The sequence below is a fragment of the Bacillus rossius genome, chromosome 15 (assembly GCF_032445375.1).
Source record: "Bacillus rossius redtenbacheri isolate Brsri chromosome 15, Brsri_v3, whole genome shotgun sequence".
Classification (NCBI taxonomy): domain Eukaryota; kingdom Metazoa; phylum Arthropoda; class Insecta; order Phasmatodea; family Bacillidae; genus Bacillus; species Bacillus rossius.
The window spans coordinates 44,126,662-44,153,378 of NC_086342.1; positions in this window are offsets into that span (position 1 = coordinate 44,126,662).

Genomic DNA, 26,717 nt, shown 5'->3' on the forward strand with positions numbered 1-26,717 from the left:
GTGGCATAATTCTTTTTCCATTAGTATAGCCGTGCGAAGCCGGGTCTGGCAGCTAGTTAAATAAATAAAATTTAGAGAATAATAAATATATGACATAATTTGTACTAAATATTATAAGATTCGTAGTTTTAAATATTTATTATTGATTATTTAATATTTTGAAATGAAATAAATAAATTTAAAAATAAATTCAAAAATTTAATTTAAGTTTATTCATTTTTTAAATATTTATTATTTTCTTAATTTAATATTCACGTTTTATTTTTGTTAAAAAGTTTTCATTAAAGTTGTTCATTTATTATTATAAATATTTATTAACTATACAATTTAATTATAAATAATAAATATAAATATATTAATTTGATGTTCGATTTTAATTTTCATCACAATTTTTTATTAAATAATTTATTAAATTTATTACTTTATTTTGTAAATAATAAATAACCAATAATAAATATTTAACATTAGTAATTTAATAATATTTAGTATTAATTATATTAAATAATAATATTTTAATTTATATCAATAAATAATACATACGGATAGTTAACATCAATTATATTGGAGCACTTGAAAAAGTATATAAGCATAATTTGTTTTACTAATATTTACGAATCGTAAATAATATTAATCAAAATATTCAATTTAAATCACTTCTGAATATAATTTATTAGCACAAATATAATTCGCACTTGTATGAAACTAAAACACGTGTTGTGAATGTAGAAACTAGAAACATGTGGATAAATATTATAAATATGAAAACAGTGATCAGAGGCGACGAGCGTGCCAACTGCGCGACTAATAGAGGTTATATTTTTATTTTGTTGGTAGCTTTTTTTCGAGACTTCATGAGCGGTTTAGTGGGTAGCTTCAACCTGTTAATTTCGTGTTACAGTGATGCGCGCGCATCTTAAAATTTCACTCTCACCATTTTTTCATAACGCGCCTAAAGTAGTATAACTTCAAAAACTGTTTCCATCCCCTCTATCCCACCCTATTATAATCTTAATTTTGCTACTTCTTGATGAGATGTTGCACACTTGACGTTAAAAATTAAAGGAATTTTAATGTCTGCATCTGATGTAGAAAATAATACACCCTCTTTCCACTAAATAAAGTATAACATTAAATATAATAAGAAAGTTAATGTCTTCATTTTTTTTCAAAACCCACCCTCCAAACCCTTTACCACTTAAAAAAAGAAATTTTGACAACTTAATAAAATATTGCACATTTGATGTTCAAAACTAAACGGAAATAAATTCCTGCATGTGATTTAAGAAAAAAAAAACAATATATTTCCTTTTTTGAAGTATATTTTTTTTCTGCGTGAAGACATGCACAAATTTACATATAACTAACACTAAATTAATTTTTTTATGTTTCTCTGTTACAAAAGTAATGTAACCAATTTTTAATGAATTCTGTATCTATTTTCAAAATATTTAGTTGATTAAATCAATAAGAATTCATACTTAAAACGCGCTTACCTATAGTACACACGCACTTTTATATATTTTTAAATTTTAAAGTAAGATTTAAGGTTACTTATAGGAAATAAATTAAATAAATTATTGTGTTTTTTTTTTAATTTTCAAATATATTCGTAAATCTTTAAAATTATAAGGTAAATATCAGTCAATTTGGCGTTTGAGTCCGATCAGAATCAGAAAGAAACGCAATTGGCCCACTTGTTTTTGTCACCGGCCATGCTACGCATGACGCTTCCCCCCAGTGTTGAGGAAATGAGGTGTTGTGTTCGTCCCTGCGGGAGACGCGAGCACGTGTTGTTGCGTGGGCCGCAGGCAGTCTGGGGTCGCGCCGGCCGGAAAGAAGCCCCAGAAGTGTGCCAGGGGCCGCCTGCCCCTAGCGGGACCCCGGGTGCTCCTTCCTGCGGCACCGTTATGCGTCGGTCCACTGGGGCTGTGTCCCCATTACCCCACCTGCCCCAGCGGCGAGCAACAAGCGCGCATGCGCCCCGCTCCCTTCTCTCCGAGACACGCAAGGGAAGTCTAAGATGTACAATAAGTTCTCTCCCTGCCCGAACACGCCCGAATATTCACCTTCGGCCAACCACGGGATTTGTTTTATTTTTGCGCAGGAAAAATGAATTCAAATATAAAAAGTGGTCGGTTAGGTTAGCTACATTAAAACACGTTAAAACACTATGGACGGTTAGTTAGGTTAGTATAGCTACATTTAAATAAACAGAGAAATATAAATATATATAAATAAACCCGAGGTTGGCCGAAGGTGGATATTCGGGCGTGTTCGGGCAGGGACATAGCTTGATGTACATCTTAGGCTTCCCATGACGAATAGACTACTCATACATAGAATATGACATAATTTATGTTACAGACCTGAAGAGGGAAATTGCGATAGGATGGTACTTAACAGTAGATGACTGGCATTCTAGCCTGCCTATCCAGAGAGGTTTCTGAGGTGGCATGTGAAAACCTAGCAATTAGGCATCCTGGAAAACTTGATTGTCAGCAGGGCTGAGTACTGCGCATTGTCAGGCACAGTATAGCAGCCGCTCACTGCACTGGAGCCAGGCACAGAATAGCGACATATAACATACTTGACAACGCGCATTCAATGAAAAAGTCATAATTTACCACGAACATCCAACAATGTAGGATACGATTTCATCAAAGGGAAATGATACCATCAAAGGATACGACCACATCAAGGGTTACGATTTTATCAGTAGGGATACGGTCTCATCAGTAAGTATATGATACTATCAAGGGATACCATCTAATCAATAAGGATATGATAAAATCAAGGGAATAGATCACATCAATTAATACAATACAATCAAGTAATATGATCGCATTAAGGTATACTATCATATTATGTGAAACCCATTTTGTGAGTAGGAAAAACAAAAAAAAAATATATGAAATATTAAAAAATATATATATTCTGTAAACACTACTTGGGTTACGGTTGGAAGAGAGCGAAATTATGGCAGCGCAGGTAACGTGCTCGGGGTTGAAATATCCTACAATTCCAGTGACTTTATTAGAGCGTTAAGTTTGGCAGTAAGGCAGTTAGTGTCCTAAGCGATCTCTGACGACTGAATTACTATCGTTTGCTCGAGGCAACATGAAAAATTGAGTTTTGAAACGGGTAAGTTTTTTTTTTTTTACTTCACAACAAATATATTTTGCATAATATAATTAGAAATGCCTTAATAATGTTCGCAGGCTTTCACGGCCATTGTCTGAAGTAGCTTGGCTTCTGGGTTGTAGCCGCGTCCTTGGCGAATAATTCACCGACGTTTCGATCGGTATTGCAGTCGCCATCATCAGGGAGCAGTTACCCACTGATGTTCTTACAAGTTATCCTGCCTTTATATACTCTCGCCTGAGGGGAAGGTGCTTCCTGATTGGCTGCAGATGTGAGCCAATCAGAGCGATCCTTCAGTAGGTAACTGCTCCCTGATGATGGCGACTGCAATGTCGGCCGAAACGTCGGTGAATTATTCGCCGAGGACGCGGCTACAACCCAGGAGCCAAGCTACTTTATAAATGCGTTAGTTGAAAATGCCATGAATTGTAATGTTCAAGTTAAAATGAGGACACGTCGCACAGGAGCCATTTTCTTCCCTCAATCGGAGCAGAACTGTTCAGCCACAAAGTGTTCGTCTTGCAATAATAGTCCATTGGAAAATTAGATTTGGGGTTGCGTTTGTCAGGGGACGCAATTTTATTTTTTATAGACTATATGAAGGGGGGGGGGGGGTTAGTGTAAAGCTAAATACAAGTTTGTGGGGTTGCAACCCTTATCCCACGGCCGCCATCTTGGAAAAAGAGGTTCAAATGGTTTTTACGGTTTATCTGCCAAACTATAGGTCTCACTAAAAATATAATTTAACATTTTTTGTTGAAAATACAATTATCTACAACTTTTGTCCAGTAACGTTTAGTCGTAGAACCACAAATGAAAATGTTATAAGCGAACATCCATAAACCTTTGAGGAAAAAAATCTATTTGTCGATATAACGTTTTTTCTAATCATTTTACAAAAAAAATTATCAGACCATTTTTATAGATGGTGGTTTAAGGAACCATTTTTATACTAAACATTTCTAAAATTATTTATTAGGTAATGTTTTACAGCGCTGCGAAACGAATACTATTCTTCAGTATTCATAGCTATATATAAATATTAATGTTATCAATGATTTGCCATAATTTCTAATCATCTTGTTATTTTTTATGATAATCTTTTTGATTATTAATAATGCAATATTGTTATTAATTAATTATTGACTCTTCCTCACCACCTACGAGGTAGAGTCTGGAGGAGCGTTTTTTTTTTTTACGTGGTATCCTCAGTAGGCATAATCCACGGTGATGGCCTAGGCTGCGGCTCAGCATCTGGTTGGCTTTCTATATTAAATGTTTGAGGGAGAACCGGAGAAGGAAGTGGCGTCAATGTCGGCGGATCATCTTCAAAATCATTTACATCAATTAATTTCGAGAGCTCCATTATGTTGCTGCAAGTCGCCCCAGAACAATAGAAGCACACTGAAGAGCATTTCAGGCCAGCTTTTCGACATCCACACATCGCTCCACAGTTTCCTTTGCATCTGCAGAAAATTAATTTTAGAAGCTCAGGGGGTGCTGGAGGTTTAGAGTTCTGCACTGGCATCAATATTTTTCCACATTTTCTCCAGCCCCAGTCTTCAGGACCGTTATAATTACCAAGCCACGACTGGACCTGATGGTAGACTCGGAAGTTGTGAAAGCGAGCTGTATCTTGTGTTGGAGGAAGTGAAGATAAATTAAATGTACCTTCTCTTTGTCACTGACTTGGCGAATTGTTTGTATCTTAGGCTGTCAAGAGAATCATCATATTTATTACCACCGTATAAAGAGATAAAAAAACGTTCACCAATGACAGTGAGCAAAGCAGCGTCAACTCTCTTGTTGAGGAACAACTTCAACAAAATATAGATAGTAATAATAATAATAGTAGCAGGCAGATGTTCTTTTATTCCCAAACGTTCACTTGGGTATTTTATACCTGCACATTATTCTCGGTAATAACACTCTCAATGATTTGAATTTATTTTAAAAATCAATAATTCCAAAGTTTTGTGATGGAGTGTCAAATCAATAATTCATTAATAACCATATTGCATTATCAATAATTAAAAAGATTATCATAAAAAAGATAAGATGATTAAAAATTATGGCAAATCATTAATATTTATATTTATGTATAGTTATGAATACTGAAGAATAGTATTCGTTTCGCAGTGCTGTAAAACTTTACCTAATAAATAACTTTAAAAATGTTTAGTATGAATATGGTTCCATCATCTACAAAAATGGTCTGATCTCATTTTTTTTTTGTAAAATGATTAGAAAAAAGTTTTACCGACAAATAGATTTAATTTTCTCAAAGTTTTATGGATTTTCGCTTAACATTTTTTATTTGTGGTTCTACGACTAAATATCACTGGAAAAAAGTTGTAGACAATTTTATTCGCAACAAATAATGTAAGATAATATTTTTTGTGAGACCTATAGTTTGACAGATGAACCGTAAAACACAACTTGAACCTCTTTTCTCCAAGATGGCGGCCGTGGGACAAGGGTTGCAACCCCAGAAACTTGGATTTAGCTTTACACTAACCCCCCATTCATATATAAAAAATAAAATTGCGTCCTCTGACAAACGCACGCTAAGCCCCCCCTACAAAATAATGTAACATTTGAATGGACTATAAGGCGGCCACGCCTGTGTTCTGGAATCCACGTGGCGGCAAGTGTCAACACGGCCTGGTTGTCGCGCGTGGACTGCGAGGTGGTAACGAGAACCTCACATATTCGCACGTAGTTGGCGGTTCCTGTTAGCGCTGGGCCGGCGGCGGACCGTTGAGGAGGGGGGGGGGGTTGTGTGTGTGGCGTTAGAGAGTGTTTGGAAAAAAATGCACAAGCAAGAAGATGAGATTGTTTGTAATCACTTCCCTACAGCCACGCTTGTGGCCGACATTTGTGGCTTTACAACGAGCGTGTTTTGACCAGCTCTTTGTATGTCATTGATCAGCAGTGAACAGGGATTTATATTTCAAACATATAATATTATATTATATTTTCAAAGAAAAATAAAAAAAATAGGCAGTCTTGGGGACTATCGACAGAAGTGAAAACATAAAACTTTGTTTTTAAATGTGTAATATGACATCATTCCTACGTATAACGTAGTAAGAAAATGATTTTGGTATTATATTAGTATGCTATCAGCACATCATTTATCCTTACATTATGTTTTAGTCACAACAGATATCAGTAGTAGCCTATGTAAAAATTACGTAAAAATTCATTACCTAGCTATGACTTACCACTGAAGTCAGACCTAGTTCATGTATTCACGTGGTATAATTAACTTCACTTACTGCTACTACAGTATGTCGGTGACGCGAACCCATTAGTTTTGCTCCTACCAAAAATCGCTCAACGCGGCTAAAGATGTTTTCACTTCAAAAAACTATATATATTCGGTAAAAATTAACTACAATCTTAAATATGTTATGTTACACGTTTCTCACCTATTTACTCAGATTATAACCACACCATTAAAAAATAGAGAGAAACATAGAAGCAATTTTGAAAATAAAAGTCCAGGTTTTTATGCCAAAAAAAAAATTAAAGAGATGTAGCGAGACCAGTTGCATGCTTAAATGTGTTTCTGTGTGCATAAAAGGTTACGTCACAAGAAATTGCAAAAATGGAACTAGCTTGGAAATCGTTTGATAAGTAATAACATCCAAAAATATGACTACATACTGTACACCCTGATCGTATTATTGCTGTGTTTATTTTTAAATAACATTTCGAAAAAAAAATGAATCTAACTTTATGAGTCATTAATGTCCTGCTATTCTGCTTTTATTTCTGCCAACCAATGCCATTTTTTCAGCTAAGTCGAGCATTAATGAATGACAACAAAACCATCACAGTTCATTCAGGAGTTGCTCCTGCAGCGAAATGTAAACTTTCTTCAACAGCATGCAGGCTAATTTACATACGAACTAAAAGCATATCATCATTAGACTGTTACATATTTTTAAATTGTAAACAGTAAATACAATTGTACATCAATATTAAATTCATGTGGTACACAAATTTCTTACAATAATAAAATATACATTATATAAGTTTGCATGAAGAGTACGTTACATTAAAATGTTTCACTTGTTTTCATAATATCTGAAAATCTACATATCATTGAAACAAACTTAATTTTTAAAAATTCATATTTATAACACTGTAACTACAGCTGGTTCTTAGAAAAGGTCAGATATAGTCACATATTAATAATATTAAAAAATACTTCTATTTCAAAGTATGACTCAAAAGGTTTTGACTTATAAATCGTGTTAACATGTAACTCATCCATAAAGACAAATATACTTAATCGCCGTGGTCAATATTACAGATTCTTTAAAGTTGTATAGAGAAGTGTATGCACAGACTCTTGTGGACTTTCAGCTAATGTGGTATATTACCGAGGTATAGAGAGTTGTAGGAATAATTATAAACTGACAAGGTATAAACGGTTTTGGATGAAGACTCGTGTGGCCAGCAGCTATAGTGGTATACTGCCGAGGCACATAGAGGCGCAGGCGGTGACTGGAGTGTGCTGGCAGCTACAGTGGTATACTGCCGAGGCACATAGAGGCGCAGGCGGTGACTGGAGTGTGCTGGCAGCTACAGTGGTATACTGCCGAGGCACATAGAGGCGCAGGCGGTGACTGGAGTGTGCTGGCAGCTACAGTGGTATACTGCCGAGGCACATAGAGGCGCAGGCGGTGACTGGAGTGTGCTGGCAGCTACAGTGGTATACTGCCGAGGCACATAGAGGCGCAGGCGGTGACTGGAGTGTGCTGGCAGCTACAGTGGTATACTGCCGAGGCACATAGAGGCGCAGGCGGTGACTGGAGTGTGCTGGCAGCTACAGTGGTATACTGCCGAGGCACAGAGAGGCGCAGGCGGTGACTGGAGTGTGCTGGCAGCTACAGTGGTATACTGCCGAGGCACAGAGAGGCGCAGGCGGTGACTGGAGTGTGCTGGCAGCTACAGTGGTATACTGCCGAGGCACAGAGAGGCGCAGGCGGTGACTGGAGTGTGCTGGCAGCTACAGTGGTATACTGCCGAGGCACAGAGAGGCGCAGGCGGTGACTGGAGTGTGCTGGCAGCTACAGTGGTATACTGCCGAGGCACAGAGAGGCGCAGGCGGTGACTGGAGTGTGCTGGCAGCTACAGTGGTATACTGCCGAGGCACAGAGAGGCGCAGGCGGTGACTGGAGTGTGCTGGCAGCTACAGTGGTATACTGCCGAGGCACAGAGAGGCGCAGGCGGTGACTGGAGTGTGCTGGCAGCTACAGTGGTATACTGCCGAGGCACAGAGAGGCGCAGGCGCGGAGGCGGGCCGCCGACCCCTGGTGCGTGGGTGTTGACACACTTGAGGCGGCGCACGCACAAGGAAGCCAGTGTTGGCTCGTGTCTGGGTTCCTGGGTCTGTGGCGCTGTTAGCGCCTCCTCCTCGCAAACACCATTGACCGAGGGGCACACTTCCCGGTTCACAGTCGGCGAGAGTGCTTGGTTAGCGCCCGCCCGCCCGGCCCGTGTTTGTCTCCACGCGGAACTCGCACTTTCCACTCCAATGTGCCTCTGGGGCAGGCGACACAAACACCCTCCCCGTTCATAGCCGGCGCGTGTTGTGTGCGACCTACCAACCCTCCCGGTCATTCACTCTCCTTCAGCTCAGGCTCTACTTTGAGTGAACCAAAATAAACTACAAGTGGTTATTTTCCGTCTGAGGTGGATACACTGGCTTCGCCTCGTTCGCCATGCTGCTGTGGAAATCCTGATCATTAATCCATAGTGCGTGATTACACCGACACACTGATAGAGAATATTGTTCGCAATGCTTTCACGGCCATTGTTTGAAGAAGATTGGCTTTTGGGTTGTAGACGCGTCCTTGGCGAATAATTCACCGACGTTTCGGTCGACATTGCTGTCGCCATCATCAGGGAGCAGTTACCTACTCAGTTAACTAAGCAGTTACTTTAGCCGTGTGTGGAAACAGCGTCTCACCAGTGCATACCACCAGTCCAAACAATCAGTCTATCAGCTGAGTGTCGTGGTAGACATCTTTGTTTACACTCTTGTATTGATTTGTCTTCTTTCCCCTTCCTTTTTTTTTTACTAAAGGTGCAACTGCAATTGCAACATTTAATCTTTCTTCTATATTATACGATGGAACGATACATCCAACGCAACAGCAGCCGAAAGACTAACGTGTGAGGGGATGGCGTCAGTTCAGACCAAACTGTCAGTTCAGTCAAAACTGTCAGTTCAGACTGTTCGTTACTAACTGAGCGCTTGGACTGATCAAGTGTGCCCGTAGTCCCAAATCAGTCCAAACAGTCAATAAGGCCCGAGCAGTCCAAACTGAGAGCTGGACTGGTCGTGTGTGGTCCTTTAGCTATACTCACTTCCTTACCACGTGTTTACGTCATCCTTCAATTTACCCTTCTGGTTGTAAAGAAGGTTTCACTTAAAACCAATTTTCATAAACATAAACGTTTGCTAAGTTATTTTGCTGCAAAGAACATTGTTGTGTGACATGTACATTTGCAATTGAATCTATGAAGCAGAGCTGCTAAAATAGTTTAACAACTTACTAAACGATAAAGTAAGCTGCCTTTGCTGTAAGGATAAATTTATGTTCAAGCCAAATAATTGTAACCGTAAATAAATAAAAATGGCAAAATAAATAAAATATTACATTGAAATATTTTACTTACTTTAATAATTCAGCGTTTATTTAATGCATGATTTGTTTTATTTAAATAAAATAATAGATTTAAATATTTTTATTTGTTAAAAAACTTAAAAAAACTGAAAACTAATCCAAACATAATTTAATTTGGCATAAAGCTATGCGGGAACATTGATAATTTAAACTATTGAATGAAAGTGTTCATAAAATAATTACAAGTAATATAACAAGACATATTTCCAATACGTCACTGCTGAATATATATTGAAAAGAATCTTCTCACAAACATATAAATAAAGCAGAGTTTAAAATCTACAAAAACACATAAAATAACAAACATAGCTCCACTTGAACATTTTAACTTGTAAATAAATAAAGCTAGAAAAAAATACGAACCAGGAAGATATAATATATTAAGATTTGTAAACAACCCAAAACATTACAACGTATAATGTAAAGGTGTACAAAGAAGTTTATCTCCCACAAAAAAAAAACACTGTCATTTCGAAAATGTAGGTACACAATCGTATTTATTGCTACTCTAATTGCTGTTTACGTAGTTATTTTAACGTAAAATATCATTTAAGTTTTCCATAATTCGTGATTTTCGCGAGATCGTGTGGTCAGCAAATTTTATAATAACATTTTTAAGTAGTTCAAATTCTTAGGCAAGCTTTTTTCATTGCTATATTTAATTAAATATGTACAAAACAGGTTTTTAATGTAACATTATGTCGTTAGTGCGGCTCATGAAGTGTCAATGCCAGCGGCACTGCGCTCATCGGCTGGTTAGTAAAAGTTCTTCCTATCTAAGAGCCGGTCAAATAATTTTTGAACGTATTAATAAGGCACGAGGCTAAAAAGTTTTGGTCAACTGTCGTGTGACTGCAGGGAGAGCAGAAAGTGCGAGTAACGGAACGGGGCGAGGCGCGTCGTGCAGTGACCGGGTCGCGCGGTGACCGGGTCGCGCGGTGACCGGCCGGCGAGCACGTGGGAGCGCACGAGGCGCATGGCCGCGTTACGCCACATTGCGTCAGCGACACCGGCGCCAGGTCAGCGCACTCTGGCGCGCGAGTGCTGCACTAACAGCCGTGCCAGACCCTCACACATCAGTCAGCTACACTCGTGTTACACGACAGTTACTCCGGTTATGACCGGGTCGTTACCACAACGCCGAAAGTCAAAATTGACCACAACGCCGACAGCTAGAAAACTGCTGTGTACCACAACGCCGAAATAAAAAATTAATGAATTTGTGTGTTTCTTAAATGTACCTTAACGCCGAAATACCACAATCAAACCTAACCTTTCCTAACCTAACCTAACCTAGCGTAATATAACCTAACCTAACTTAACCTAGCCTATCCTAGCCTAGCCTAACCTAACCTAGTCTAACCTAACCTAGTCTAACCTAACCTAATCTAACCTAACATAGTCTAACCTAACCTAGTATAACCAAACCTAACCTTTGTGGCAGTCCTGCAATGAAGCTTTTCGGCGTTAGTGTATTTCGGCGTTGTGGTGCGTCCCTGTTATTGACCGGCGAGGAAATATCCCTCCGCACTTAAATGGACTGGTGGAAATGCCCGAACAAAATATTTACTTGTAGAATCTGGTTCTGAGCTTTGAATAAGTATATTGAAACAAAATTTTTTTTCGCGAAACGTTTAACTGTATGTAAGCATAGTTCAGGAGAATTAAATTGCCAATGATCAGTTAGAATATTACATACTGTCCTAATGTATTTTAACCATGATGTCTGATACACCATTGCATTATACATGCAAACCCAGGTTTAGTCTGTGGTGGTGTAAAGCGAAAGCGAGAGTTTCTGACAAAATTATATCTAGTTGACTATTATCACGGGTCATGTTAGGTGGAGAAAATCTACTGGACTTGGTTATGAATGACAGAAGGTAAAGTGTTTATCTGCAGGTAGGGTTGTTTAATGCTTTACCTTAAAAAAAATGCAATATCGCATACGTGTTACATGGCATTCAAATAATTTTCAGAAACTCACCAAAGTATTTTTGGAAGTGATTAGTAATACAATTGGTTTTAATATTACATACATTAGACCTATGCTATTTATTAATTTCTAAGAAAAATATCAGCATATACAAGTTTTAGGGGAATGTTTTATGTACCTACATTTGAGAAAACATTTGGAAAATTAAGTTTTATTTTAATCTTAGTTATTACTGTGAAGTTATTTATTATGGTAAAATTGATAATATTTCATACACTTTTATTGAATTATAAAGAGATATACTAAGTAATTGAAAAAAAAATCCTGTGCGTTTTAATGCTATGGTAGTTTGATGGCGTCATGGTGAGTTGTATGACCAAGTGAAATAAAAGCGCCTCTCTTGTGAAACTATATATGATGCACTGTTTTAATATAAAATACACGTAAACGTTTCAGCTGCAATTTAACTGTTTTATTTGGTGATAAACGTAAAATATTAATAAGGGTTTTAACTTTACCTAAGGGATTTATCTGATTAACAGCATGGGATTTTGGTAGCCAATTAGGTTGCAAAGCTGGTCATTTAGCTCTATGATAAAAAAAAATTTGTGGTTACGAACATTTGGAAAGAAATGAAAGTATTTGTTTTTAACTTCATAATTTTAAAAATTGTTAACACTTTTAAAAATACCAACCACATATAAGGATAATTAATTTGGTACAAATATACATAAAGTAAATATTTAACTACAAAAAATAATTTGTTCCAGAAATAAATTGCCATAAAAATGCTAAAATATAAAGTTCTGGAGTAAAAAAATAATTCCTATCGATGAAAGCAATTCAAAGGCGTTAATTCTTTGGGCGTGTCTCGAAGTTGTGACGAGCAAATAGCACCTGTCAGAGACAAAACTGTGGTCGTAATGTTTAAGAATTCATTATTGTTCGAGGGCTAGAGGTACGAAGAGAGAGAGATAGAGATAGAGGTGGCAACTGTCAAAAGGTGATAAGTCTAAAAGCTTTTAACTTCTAAAAATGACACAATTCAGCCCTTAGGCACATCTCTGGCGATACAAGTCTAACAGGTCACTCGAGGTATTGCCGTCAGACGTGCTGGTAAGTCGTTAGTACGCATAGTTATTTCACGTTTATTAGATCGAAACTCGTAGTTTATCGTTTAAGATTATATTAGTATTTTTGTGTTTATGTTCCAGTCGATTTTTAAATCAATATTTAAATGGATTAGCCTACTTAATCGTGTTCATTAACGTTAATTTGAAAATAATTTTTATAGCTGCAAGTATAATGAGAATTCAAATTCGACGTATTAGTTTTCCAGCCACTGCACACATATTATCTTTGAAAGATTTGTGCAATGGGAGTGCATGACTTGATGTAAGCTTTTGGACATACGCCATTGCTAAGAACATGTATGTGTGTAGAAGACATACATGTGCTTAGCAATGGCGTATGTCCAAAAGCTTACATCAAGTCACTGCACACATGGTGAGACTTGCTGATGACTTGCCACTGTGCCTGCGAGCTCATAAAGCCATGCTCGGGTGGAAGGGTATGCGGCTACAGAAGTGACGCGGTGTGGCAGCGACCTTACTGGTGCTGTGCTTCTTCGACAGGTCGAGACCAGTCTCGAGGATGTCTGTCTGGAGCTCGCTAGAAGGTCCGCACAGTCTCGTCACGCTACGGACGACCGCTCATCAGTTCCGTGGTAAGACGAGGTGGGGACGCACCACAACACCGAAATGCCAAATTGACAACAACGCCGACAGCTAGAAAACTGCTGTGTACCACAACGCCGAATTACCACAACGCCGAAGTACACTAACGCCGAAAAATGTCATTTCAGGACTGCCACAAAGGCTAGGCTAGGATAGGCTAGGTTAAGTTAGGTTATGTTATATTACGCTAGGTTAGGTTAGGTTAGGTAAGGTTAGGCTTGATTGTGGTATTTCGGCGTTAAGGTACATTTAAGAAACACACACAAATTCATTCAGTTGTTATTTCGGCGTTGTGGTACACAGCAGTTTTCTAGCTGTCGGCGTTGTGGTCAATATTGACATTCCGCGTTATGGTTTTTCGGCGTTGTGGTCAATTTTGACATTCGGCGTTATGGTACTTCTGCGTTGTGGTAACGGCCCAGACAACGCTCTCAATACTCCCTGCCCAGACTCACACCAGCTGGTTAGTTGAACGTGTGTTTAAAAGAACTCGCTGACAGACTATCGCCTCTAACACAATGACTTCTGACACTACAGTGGCAGCCTTGGGTGACTTGGCTGCTCACTCAGAATCATACAGTCTTCACCGATATTTCACAATTTTTTTTTGTGTCGTGATAACGTCTTATAAATCGATGAACGCCGGCTGCATGCACGAAAAAGCATGACTCATTGTCACGTTCAGCCTGAGCCTAGCGTGCAAGAACCGGCCAACCACCGTGGGAGAAAATCTTCTATAATATCAAACAGGTTAAGGTGGGCTTTTTAACTAATTGTTCGTGATTATATTTAAACAAAAATATTTAAATTAAATTTTCAAAAACTGTAAATAATATTTGAAAATTAAAAAGTATGCAATTATTCATCATTGTTTTCTTATGGCGTTATCACGTAAAATTATTGTCCGTAAACCGACTTTATAGACAACCCCCTTTTTCAAAACTTCGGAGGGATATAATTCTGTGGCTTAACGCAAGACCAACCAATGTAAATTTTTCTTGAAAATGAGACATCTTACGTAATCGGCTACAAAGGTTCTCAACGTTTTATATTCTAGAACAAACTAAGTCAAACTTTCAAAGGAAACGAAGGAAAATCTCTTCCAGAATAGAGAACTTCCGGTATCATTGCTACTGAAACTCTTCATTAAATTAAAAATGCTAGATTCCCAACATCACATATTCCCGGTGACCGCCACTTCTGGGATACAGATACGTGTTTGATGTTCCTCGTTCCCACTTCATTAAATAAGTCATGTGTAATTATATAAATTAAGCCCACACACCGTTTGGTTGCAACATGATAATAATTCAATTTATTTTACCGCCATCACCTGATGGGTACAAATAAAAAAACACAATATTTAAGATGGCTATTTATCCAGCTGATACGACGCCGGCGAGCCAAGGTGTGGACTTGTGGTCTAGCTGTCCACAAACAAGTCACAGTCAATGTGTCTTTCAAAAAAAAGTGTCAAATTCTCAATAGTAATTTGTTAAGGACAAAAAAAAAATAATAAAGATGCGAGCAGTAAGTATTAAATAAATACATAAACAGTTTTCAGGTCACTCGCCTCCCACTGAAGTTATCCGGGTTTGATTCTCGACAAGGATGAACAAGCGTAATCCTCGTGTAAAACGTGGCGGACGTCGCCATGAGATCCAACTTTCTTTGTCTCGGTTTTTTTGGTAGCTCACAACCCTCATTATATCTCTCACAACCCTCATTGTGTCTCTCACAACCCTCATTGTGTCTCTCACAACCCTCATTGTGTCTCTCACAACCCTCTATGTGTCTCTCACAACCCTCTATGTGTCTCTCACAACCCTTATTGTGTCTCTCACAACCTTCATTGTGTCTCTCACAACCCTCATTGTGTCTCTCACAACCCTCATTGTGTCTCTCACAACCCTCATTGTGTCTCTCACAACCCTCATTGTGTCTCTCACAACCCTCATTGTGTCTCTCACAACCCTCATTGTGTCTCTCACAACCCTCATTGTGTCTCTCGCAACCCTCATTGTGTCTATCACAACCCTCTATGTGTCTCTCACAACCCTCTATGTGTCTCTCACAACCCTTATTGTGTCTCTCACAACCCTTATTGTGTCTCTCACAACCCTCTATGTGTCTCTCACAACCCTCATTGTGTCTCTCACAACCCTCATTGTGTCTCTCACAACCCTCATTGTGTCTCTCACAACCCTCATTGTGTCTGATGCTCTCTTTATGCCGGGACGTGAAGTCCTCGCTCATTAATGTACTGCTCATTAACGAGTCGGTGAAAGCCAATGTTGCTCTGCACACTTATTCTGCAGAACTTATGCACAGCTGATGGTAAAGTTATTGTAAAATTGTCTGTGACAATGCTCACAGTTTCAGTGGCATTGCTCCCGCTGTTCAGATGATCCAGTGACGGCAGCGCCAGCAGAGAGAGCGGACATCACTACTTGCCTCCGGCCGACCGCATTTGTCTCCCAGTTGTTCGGACTTGAGGTCTACCGCATCACTGCCACGTCACAAGGACACGTCAGAAGGTTGGTCCTGAAGAAATCAACACAAGCGTGTGCCTACGCTTGTATTATTTTCACCATCCTCCTAGGTTCATACATACAATTTGTGCACAGTTCGGTTGCCAATTATCACCAAAAATTTGTGAAAAAATTCAACTATTTTGAAAAATGTGTCTACACTTTAACGACTGTTACATGTTGTGTTGGATTAATAGGTATGTACCTAAACAACAATTATCGGCAGGATATATTAGAGAAGTTTTTAAAGGTGGACGAATGCGTAATCAAGACAAAGGAATGCCACAAAAAATGGGCTAATTCCTCTAAAATGGTTATGTGGTGTATTTATGGCTCAGTTACTTTCGCTTTCTGCATTTACGTGTCATTATTTGCACGTTTTGAATATCTACGTTTGGCTGAGTTTCTACGGAAAATGATAATGTTAACAATGGTAGCCAACTATGTAAACATAGTACTTATTGTACGCCATCGCCTTACTCTTGTGAATGTGTTGCTCCATAAAACATTTCATGAGGAAGATGAACAACCTGGTATACTTACAAGAAGAACCATGGGGAGCAGACGAAATGTTACACGGAGTATTTGCGTGCGTTCCGAAATTCTCATCGGTCCACAGCGTTGCAGGCGTCTCTCAAGCGACTTTGTGTTGTCTCCTTCGAGTCGTGTTTTCCTGGAGAACATTTCGCAACTCAGAAGAGTTTTCAAGAATCTGGCAGACATCGTGTCTTTGATAAACTCCGGTTACGGCGTGCTGGTGTTGTTCGTCATCACGTATGGCTTTGTGCATTTAGTCGTATACGTGTACATGGTTATCCATGTCTTATCTGGGTCGTGCACAGCTTCTAAATTATTATGCAGCAGTAGCATGGGCGTGGTACATTTTGTGCGGATGGTGATATACGCGAGTGAGATGGTGGCGATGGTGCTGGCGTGTCACAGCACCACCAGGGCAGCCGGGAGATGTCGGGCCCTGATGAAGGACTTGATCCTCGAGCCGAGCGCAGACGAGGAGACCCGAGCGCAGCTGCAGGAGTTCTCCGAACAGATGTCGGGCGCAGATGTGGAGTTCACTGCAGCTGGCTTCTTCACGCTGGACCTGCATCTGTTCTGCTCCATGACCAGCGCCATGTTGTCGTACGTCCTCGTGCTGCTGCAGCTGAATCTGCACGGAAACCCTCCGTAGAAACACTCGATGTTGCTTGCATCTGCCTTACGGTATCCAACCAATATTGCATAATTAAAACATCTGCGACGATAAACCGTTTTGCCAGTCATGGCTATCATAATATGGATACAAAGAAAATTACCTTTTTTTTAATTACTCAGGATTTAATTTTATTCAAAGTTATCACTATGATTTACAAACAACAATATTTGTTTTTAAGAGTTGACTTCTGCAGTTTTATCGAAGTCCCAACAATAAATTGGGGTATGATAAATTTTATAACAAGACTAATAATTAATATTTAAAAGATTATTGATGTAGAACAAAATTGCTTAAAATCGATGCGTGTATCTCTTTGTGTTGTGCATGTTGTGCCAGTGACGAGTTCAAACATGCTTTCCTCTGAAACATGCTTATATCCTCGATCTGTATGATGCATAAAGCACATTAATTAACCAAACCAATGTTCCTGAATTTTACTAGGTTATCCCCTCTCACCAGATTGAGATACTTGCTTCATACCACTCAGTTTCTGGATAAAGCATACCTCACACTGCCGTGTCTCAAGTAATCACTGTAGCTTTGTCAAAGTCTCTGGCTCCTGACTAATTGGTTATTGATCCCGTGCTAAAACATTTTAGTTAATTTTATAACTCGCGATATTTTTAAAATGAGCGTGATGCATAAGTTATAAAAAAAACTGTAGCCCTTCCCCACAACTTTTACAACACAACAATGAAAAATGTTATGTTAGATATAAAAAAATAAAAACAACAAACAGTCTAAATTCGTAACCATCCTCATACAATAAACCAGTGCGAGTGGGTAAATAAACAAGTAATGGTAAAGGAATTATGTTCTAGGAATGTTTCAAAACATTTAACGGTGAAAATCTACACCAGAATTTCCGTATCATAAACACTAAAATGTTGATCCTGTTTATTTAGCATCTGGCTGGCGAACATGACCACTGACAAACCTCCCCCAAAGTCCTGCAACATCACTGCTCTCAAAGCTAGGCCTGTTCTACAAACCTTCACCGAAGCCAGGCAGGGGATGGAGTGGGGGAATAGCTTACTTAAGTTTTCGGATAGGTTTTTTTTTTCTTTTCAACCCACCTAAATCTTTTCTTTTTCTCCTTTAAATTATATACATTAACATTATTCAGTGAACAACAAACAATAATTTACAAAGATGTGTATTAACCTGAAAAAACTGCATCTTCTGTCAAGCTACTTTGACTGGCACAATATGGAAAAAAACTAATTCTTTTAAAGCTTTCTAAAAAAAATCTTATTTATTTATAATATTCTTGTAATTTTTCTATTTATTTAAAATAATATTGTTATTTATAATAATCTTGTTATATAGTAATTTTTAAAATATTAGGTACTAAAATTAAATAACTTTTTACTATATATATTTTTTAAATGAAGGTCTTAAATGACAGAAGGCAATTCATAATTATTTTTCGGTATCTCGACCAAATATTGAATAATTTTACATGGATTCAGGCAGTATTCATTATGTTGGAACAAAACACAGACGACTAGTATCTACTAATGCAATGTACACCAAATTTAAATAAATTGATTGGAATATTGCTGTGATTTTAATATAGTAACCTTCTTAATACAGTTACATTTAACCCATATTTGTTAGTTTTTAAATGTATGATACTATTGGATTTAATTTAAGATTATATATTAAGTTTGTGTCATTAAAATGCACTTAACTTAAAAAATTAACTAATTATAATAAAATTTAAAAAAAATATGTATAGTTAATGTCAAATTTCATCTGCAGAAATATTGTAATGTGTAAACACGGTTTATGTATTGCTCTTGATTCATTAATTTTTGTTTCTTACTGTTCTTACAATAGTTTAATTTTAAATACTGTATACAAATTTTTTTCAATTATTACTTAAACTTGATGTAAAATATGTAAACAACCGAATATTCCAACGTAGACATTATTAATTAAATATAAATTTCAGTCATTTTCAAGCAATAATAATATGATTAAAAAATCGGAGTTTGGGACATAGCGTTTAGAAATGATTGACGGCCGTATAAAAAAGCCACTTACAGCGAGTATTATATTCATATAATTTCACTGTTAATATATAATGCAAATACATATTTAACTTAAAAAGTAGATCAAACTTCAATTAAAATATAAAAATAAAAAATATTACATGTAAACATCAGATTTTTACAAACAGAACAGAAGCAACAATAGAATTTGTGAGCCACACATCAAACTCATAGAGAAAAAAATTAATTAAATAATATTAAATAAAAATTAATTTACCTCAATATTGTTGATCCGCTGAGAAAAAAAATTTAAAAGTTATTTAATGCTCGATGGTTAAGAAAAGAATATGCCCAGTTTCATTTTTACCGTTTATCTGAGACATTCACGGATTCTCCACATTTTTTTCCGCGTCTACTAAAAACACCCTTTCTGAATAACTTAACTAGTATTTTAGCATATCATACGTTAATTTAGTAAAAAAGATTTTATTTAATCCTTCGTTTCCAAAACATTTAACATAAAAAGTTTTACATTTAGGTCGTTGTACGTCCATACAATACTTCAATAAAGTATACTAAATTTTCTACCACTTTGCAGAATTTCTTCTCAAGACTTTAGTGTTTCTTTTAGCACACATTCTTTAAAGGTTTAAATACATCATTATATAAACACGTAAAAGTAAAATAATAATTTTTTTAAATGTTTCATACACACGTAACACTCATATAAATAAAATATGTTTAAGAAATTAATAAGTTTTATATAATGTCTAGTTTTTTTAATGAACTAAACGTTTAACGGTACAATACTTTCCATAAATGACTATATTTAAATTTTTGTATTTTTAAAGTTCTTAACATATAGCATTTAGGCATTTTAATATACTATTTATGGCTATATTTTGTTACCATTAATATTACTCATGAAGTAAAAACACATATTTCTACATGATATAGTCTAAGAAAAAGTTATCAAACAGATGCACTACTTTTGGAATGAACTATTCAGTAAGTATAAAACATATATATTATGTCGATAGAATATTTATTATGTGTGTTGTAATGTTGTTTATGTAAAAATATAGTTGTTCAAAGTTATGCTATTGTTGATTGTCAGTGTTCACATTAAAATGCAACTTTATACTGTTGATTTTATTACTATGATTTCATGTAAGAATATGATCAAATAAATATATGATGTTTATTAATAGAAGTTTGTAAAGTTTTTACTTTTTTGGAGTGACACATAGGAATAACGTATCTACTTTTAACACCAAAAATATATTACGATATATTTATTCAATTTCAGTAAAAATAAAACATTCATTTCAGAGTAGCATATAAATGTAGGTCCGGCGCAGTTGAGCCATCACGGACCAGAGATAAGAGGAAGCAGGTAGAGTCAACACCCGGCACAAAGGCAGAGGGGGCGCGCACCCGGCAGTGACAGGGCGGCGCGAGATGGCGCAACACTGGCGCGTCACTGCGCCGAATGTAGGACGCACGAAAAGCTGTTCGCGGAAGAGGCGCGGGTCGGCGTGTGTCAACCAGGAAGTCCTGGGCTCACCTGTAGTTCTGGGTCACAGCTCTGAGCTCGTCCAGTCCTCCAACCTCCAGGCGACCATCTACCTCAAGCCTAATTGAATTTTTAATAAAACTGTTACGTATATTGATTTAGTGTTTGTTATATTTAACATTTTTCAACGGACTTCCTTAGGCGTCTTCAAATCTGCTTGTATAAAGTATTTTTAATTTCGAATATTTTTCTTGTAAGCAAAGAATTTAGTAAGTGCAGCATAAGCAAACAAATATTTCAACTAAATGAATGCCAATTTAGTGGTATAAATCAACCATCAAATTTTTAGAAACTTAATTTTCTTTGCTGAAAATACTGCCAAAAGTATCAGTTTTGCAACAAATATGTTCAAACATCTTCATGGAAATTAAAAAAAAAAATCCAGTCATGGGGACTGTCAACAGAAGTGAAAACTTAAAACTTTGTTTTTAAATGTGTAATATGACATCATTTATATGTCAAATGTACGTTAGAAAATGATTTTTGTTATATATCAGTACGACGTCATCATGATATCATTTATCCTTACATAATTTTTTTTAGTCACAACAGATTTCAGTGGTATGTAAAAATTAATTACCTAGCTATGACTTACCAGTGATGTCAGACCTAGGTCATGTATTCACGTTTGTCAAATTAACTTCACTTACAGCTACTACAGCATGTCGGTGATGCGAACTCACAAGATTTTACCCATCCAAAAAAGAGTCCAACACGCACATGACACAGTCGAGTACATACAATGTATTAGTGTATATATGCGTATACATGTAAACAGGCCGGTGCTATTCGTCAGTCTGGCGCAACACGTCACTAGCATGTCGGTGACGCGAACCCATAAGTTTTGCCCCTACTAAAAATCGCTCAAAGCGGCTAAAGAAGTTTTCACTTCAAAATCCTTCTAATAATTTCTGATACCCGACTGCTCTGATTCAACTTACACTTTGTCTAATTTTGCTGTGTTTACTTCTTATTTTGCAGTAAGTCTGAAAAAACAAGGCGTTTGATTTACATCCAATTCCACTGGTTTGTCAGACAGCAAAGGCTTTTTTGTGTTCGTGAAAGAAAACCTACAGTCCCTGCAGGGAAAAGCTATGTGAAGCAACAAGGTTCCTCTTCGATTCAATCCCTAGCAACGCCAAACTAATCGCTTCCTACCTTATCCCTGCGTTACAAGCTGCAGTTAAGAGTAAACGTAACCAACATTTTTTTTAGATCTCTTCATTGACTAAATTTTCTCAGTTATTATACACAAATTATTATTTATTTTTAAATGAAACATGTTAGATATGGTTCATTTATAATGTATTTTAAATAACTTGATTCTATGATTGAATATGGCTCTTTTTTTCTTCATTACTGGTTTTATTCAATGTCGGTCAGTTCAAGGTACACCATCATGTATACCTTACCATTTGTTACATTGGTAAAATTAGAATTGTAGCTTCCAGCTCTGGAACACGCTTTTTACTGTGAGTTGTCCTTGGGCAGTCCAGATTTCTCCTACTTCAAGCCAGCAACGGTCCATGTTTGTTCGACAGATATAATGGCATTTAAATCAGCTTGACACGACTGTCCGGTCCTGTGGACAAGTCAAACCGGCTTGGCTGTATAGCTGCACATGCAGGTAAAACATTCCTAAAAGTGTATTAATCACAATACTTCTACAATTACATATTCTCGTCTTGCTTTGGCTGTGAAATGTTTAGTAAATAAATTTATAAATATAGTGCCTAAAGAGAAATTTTGGATAGCAATTAGAGGTTAAAACTAATTGCACGCCAATTGAAAGCATTTTAATTATTTTAATTAGTAAATGTTTTCCTTGGCTTCTGGGTTGAGACCGCGTCAAGGTGATAAAGATGCGTCCGACGTTTCGGCTGGCCATTTGTAGCCATCTTCACGTGGGTGAACGTCTGAGGGCCTGTTCTCGGGGTGCTTCCGTTATGCCGGTGCTACATTCTCACCCTTCAAGCCCCGGGCAACACGGCTGTTGTAAGCAAGAATTAGACATTATGTTAGATAAGAAAAAGAACATTAGTTTTGAAAGAACTCGCTTTGATTAAAGAAAAATACACCACTTTTATGTGAAAATATAATAAACAATAAGAAAATAATTATATTTTCCAAAAATTTAATAATTAATTTTTGTTGGAGGACACTTAAATTTTTTTTTGAAACCATTCACTTGTAGTAGGTACATAATAGGCGAAGCTGGTGCACTGTTATTCTTATTGGACTAGGATTTTGTGGTGGATTCTTGTGGTTGCTTATTAATCGTCAGAGTTTGGCAATGTTCGGACGTTTCCGTCGCCGAATCCCTAAGATCGGGACCTGTGGCTGTGAACAGTGGCTCGCAGATGTGTTAGTGTCGCCTGCTAGGCGCACTGCAGTCGTGGATAGTCATATGTTTTATATTTTTCTCGGTATTGGCTATTTCTACTGTAAAAATTAGTTTAATGTGAGTTCTTATGGCGGTTCCTTAAAATATTTTAAAAAGTTAAAAATGTTTTGGAGGCGGGCGGTTCCGAACCCACGACCTTCAGATGAACGACTCAGTGATTTATGACAAGCGAAGCACTCCTTCGCTTGCGATCAAAATTGAGCATCCCGCATCCAACATAAAAACATTAACTGTCTGTACAACAAAACATGCGGCGCCAATTGATGCGAGAGTTGGTTCTAAATGCAACAAGTTATTTGCATGAGATAATTTACTCTCGCTGCTGAATGTAGCTATTGAAACCAGTTGCAGCATTGTATACTCGTATTCTCGTAGCCTTTGTTGCCATGTAGCCTCGTAGCCATGTAGCCTTGTAGACTCGTAACCTTGTAACGTTGTAACCAGCCGGAACATTGCAGACTCGAAGCTACGTAGACTCGTAGTCTTGTAGTCGTGTAGCTTCGTATTCTCGTAGAATACAAGTCTTGTAGACTTATAGCTTCGTAGCCAAGACACCATGTAGCCAAATGTTGCTTGAGAAGTTACGCCTAAGATATCTGGAGAAAATGACTTTTGGAGCCAAAGACTGTTGGAGGCATTGTATCATACCGCATCTAGCGACCGATCATATCCCTGTGACCATATATTTCCCTGTGGCGAGATCTTATCCTACTGTATTTGATTTTCGTCCAAGGCTGATTCCTTTTAGATTATGTTCTTCCTTTTTAAAATGTGCTTCTGAAGTGATGCATTTTTGATGAATTTTCATCCTAGTTTGCGTCTTTTTGTAAATGTGCTTCCTTTTTTTAATGTGCTTTCTTTATTTTTTTACGAATGTGCTTCATTTTCTTGAATGTGCTTCCAAAGTGCTGCCTTTTTTGTGGAATGTGCTTCCCTTTCGTTGATTATGCTTCCAATGGGGTTCCTTTCTTGATTGTGCTTCCGATTGTGCTTCATTTTGGACGAGTGAGTAATGACAATTCTGTACTTAGGACATGGTTACCCTCCTGGTTCGGAGACGCTTGGTCTATACGCCAAACATTGAACATAACCTGTTTAAAATGTTCGCTGAGAATCGACGAAAAATTACCTCCTGGCTACTGACTGGATGTTTCTGACCACTTCTGGATGTGCCTGGCTAATGCATAGACTTGCCCGGCTACCGTATTAGCGTGTTCACCTGTCCAACCAACTGCATGTGCGTGCCTGGTCAACCGACTGACATGCATAGCTTACATCAAGACGTGGCTGGTCAACTATTATGTGCCTTAGCATGGAATAAACATGACGGAACACCAAATGGACGTGTCTAGCCGACAAAGCTGAATGTGTTTGTCTGCTAAGTACATACCTGACCACTGAATAGACATCCTGGCCTGACCATAGAACATGAGCCTAGCTACCAACTGGATGTATCTTGCTACCAACTGGATGTATCTTGCTACCAACTGGATGTATCTTGCCACCAACTGGGTGTATCTTGCCACCAACTGGATGTATCTTGCTACCAACTGGATGTATCTTGCTACCAACTGGATGTATCTTGCTACCAACTGGATGTATCTTGCTACCAACTGGATGTATCTTGCCACCTACTGGACATTGGTTATTGGCCACTGATTGGTCATGTCTTGCCACCTACTGGGCGTACCTTGATTCTGATTGTACGTCTCATTAATCGACTGTCATGAAGAGCAGCCTTGGAAACACATGAAAAGGACTTGCTTCGTTCTCTAAAAAGACTGTGGAAATCTCGTAAAGCTAGTAATTTCCTTCTTTTTGTTTTGTACTCTCAGAAATTATTTAATCTTTTTTTAATGTGTAGTTTTTTTAAACAGTCACTTTAATGTTAAATTGAAATTAATATTTTTACATCATTTCATATTTTTTGCACTGAGCAAGGATCAGACCAAGAACAGGAATCGATCGAATTAAGCAGTAAATTAATCTTTTGCTTTTTTATGGATTTTTTGATTTTTTCCTAATTCCCAGCTGAAAAAAACTACGAATTTCTAAGATGTTGGCCAATGTGGCATCGTCAAATCGGCGAATGTGCAAGGGCATCTCAGCGCTGCGTCACCCTTATAGAGCTCCTGCGATTCAAGACCTCTTGGACGCGATACGTATTCTAAAATGGTCCTGTGTTTTGTTAAAAATACGCATGGAAAATTTTTCAGTGACGTAAGGAGCAACGACACGAGTTTATTTCCGAGCGGTTCGCCACTTGAGTCCATGCAAACCACTCAGCGGGCCGATTGCGTGTCCAAACAGAACTGTGCTGTTGTCCGGCTGATGTGTTACGAGCAGCTCTGTCGTCACTGGCTTCAGCCTGGTGGAAATAGAACCAAATGCATTATGCATGTGCGTGGTGTAACCACGGCGGCTTTTCGAAAAGTTCCATGCCCGATCGGAACACGTAGTAAAGGGGGGGGGGGGATGCATGGCTAGAGGTCATGAGCCAAATCGTAACTGTGCAATGAGAATGACAAGTCCCTCCGGCAGGATTCTCGCCCATGAAGTAAGCCAGCAGTAGAGACAGGAAAATTTCGCAGATTCATTCGGCGATAGGCTAGAATTCAAAAACATGTACCTTTATAATGATTTTGCTATTGGCTTACTGTTCATCTGGACGAACATCAACCAATTATAAACCCTCAACCAAAGAAGGATCGAATCACAGACGAACCAGCTGAGACGACTCACAAGTCAGCAGCCAATGAACTTGCGTTATTTGCCCAAGTGTACAGGGGAATGTGCAGTCTATCCTGAAGGCCATCGAAACAGCGAAATTTTCCGGTCTCTAGCCAGCAGACACGTCAGAGTTGACGAAGTGGTTCACTTGACTGCCGCTCGCCGGAGCTGTGGCAGTTCGCGACGCCAGCTTCGCACTCGACGAGATGTGCAAGAACTCTTAAGAAGTGTATAATAGTTGCTCCTGCTCAGGGTGCAGAGCGTAGATTGTGACCATAGGCTGCCATATAAAATGAACTTGACATTTGGCCTTGAACTTCAAAATTTACTATATGCTCTTAATATTAATTGAAAATTCCCCAAAACTGAATCAAAATTTCCCAAAATGATCAAAAATGTCCTTTTATTTTGATATATATAAAACTCCCCGTTCTAAAGAAAAATTTCCCTCTAAAATGTCTCTGATATTTTTATTTTAGAATTAAATATTTCCTAAAGAGGTTTAGCATTCCCCAAAGAAGCTTAGAATTCACAAAAAAAAAACTCAAGCCCCTTGAGGTTATGACCTCAACTTTTGACTTTGACCTTGATTTGCCTCGGCCGTCATATAGTATGACTGTCCACAGTCGCCATCTTGGATGATTGACTCGTCCACCTCTTGCATTATCTAGATCTTTGACCTTCATCCCGTAGATATTCTTGGATTTCTTGACCTTTTTGGATTGTAAAAATTTATATCGTTTTGAATT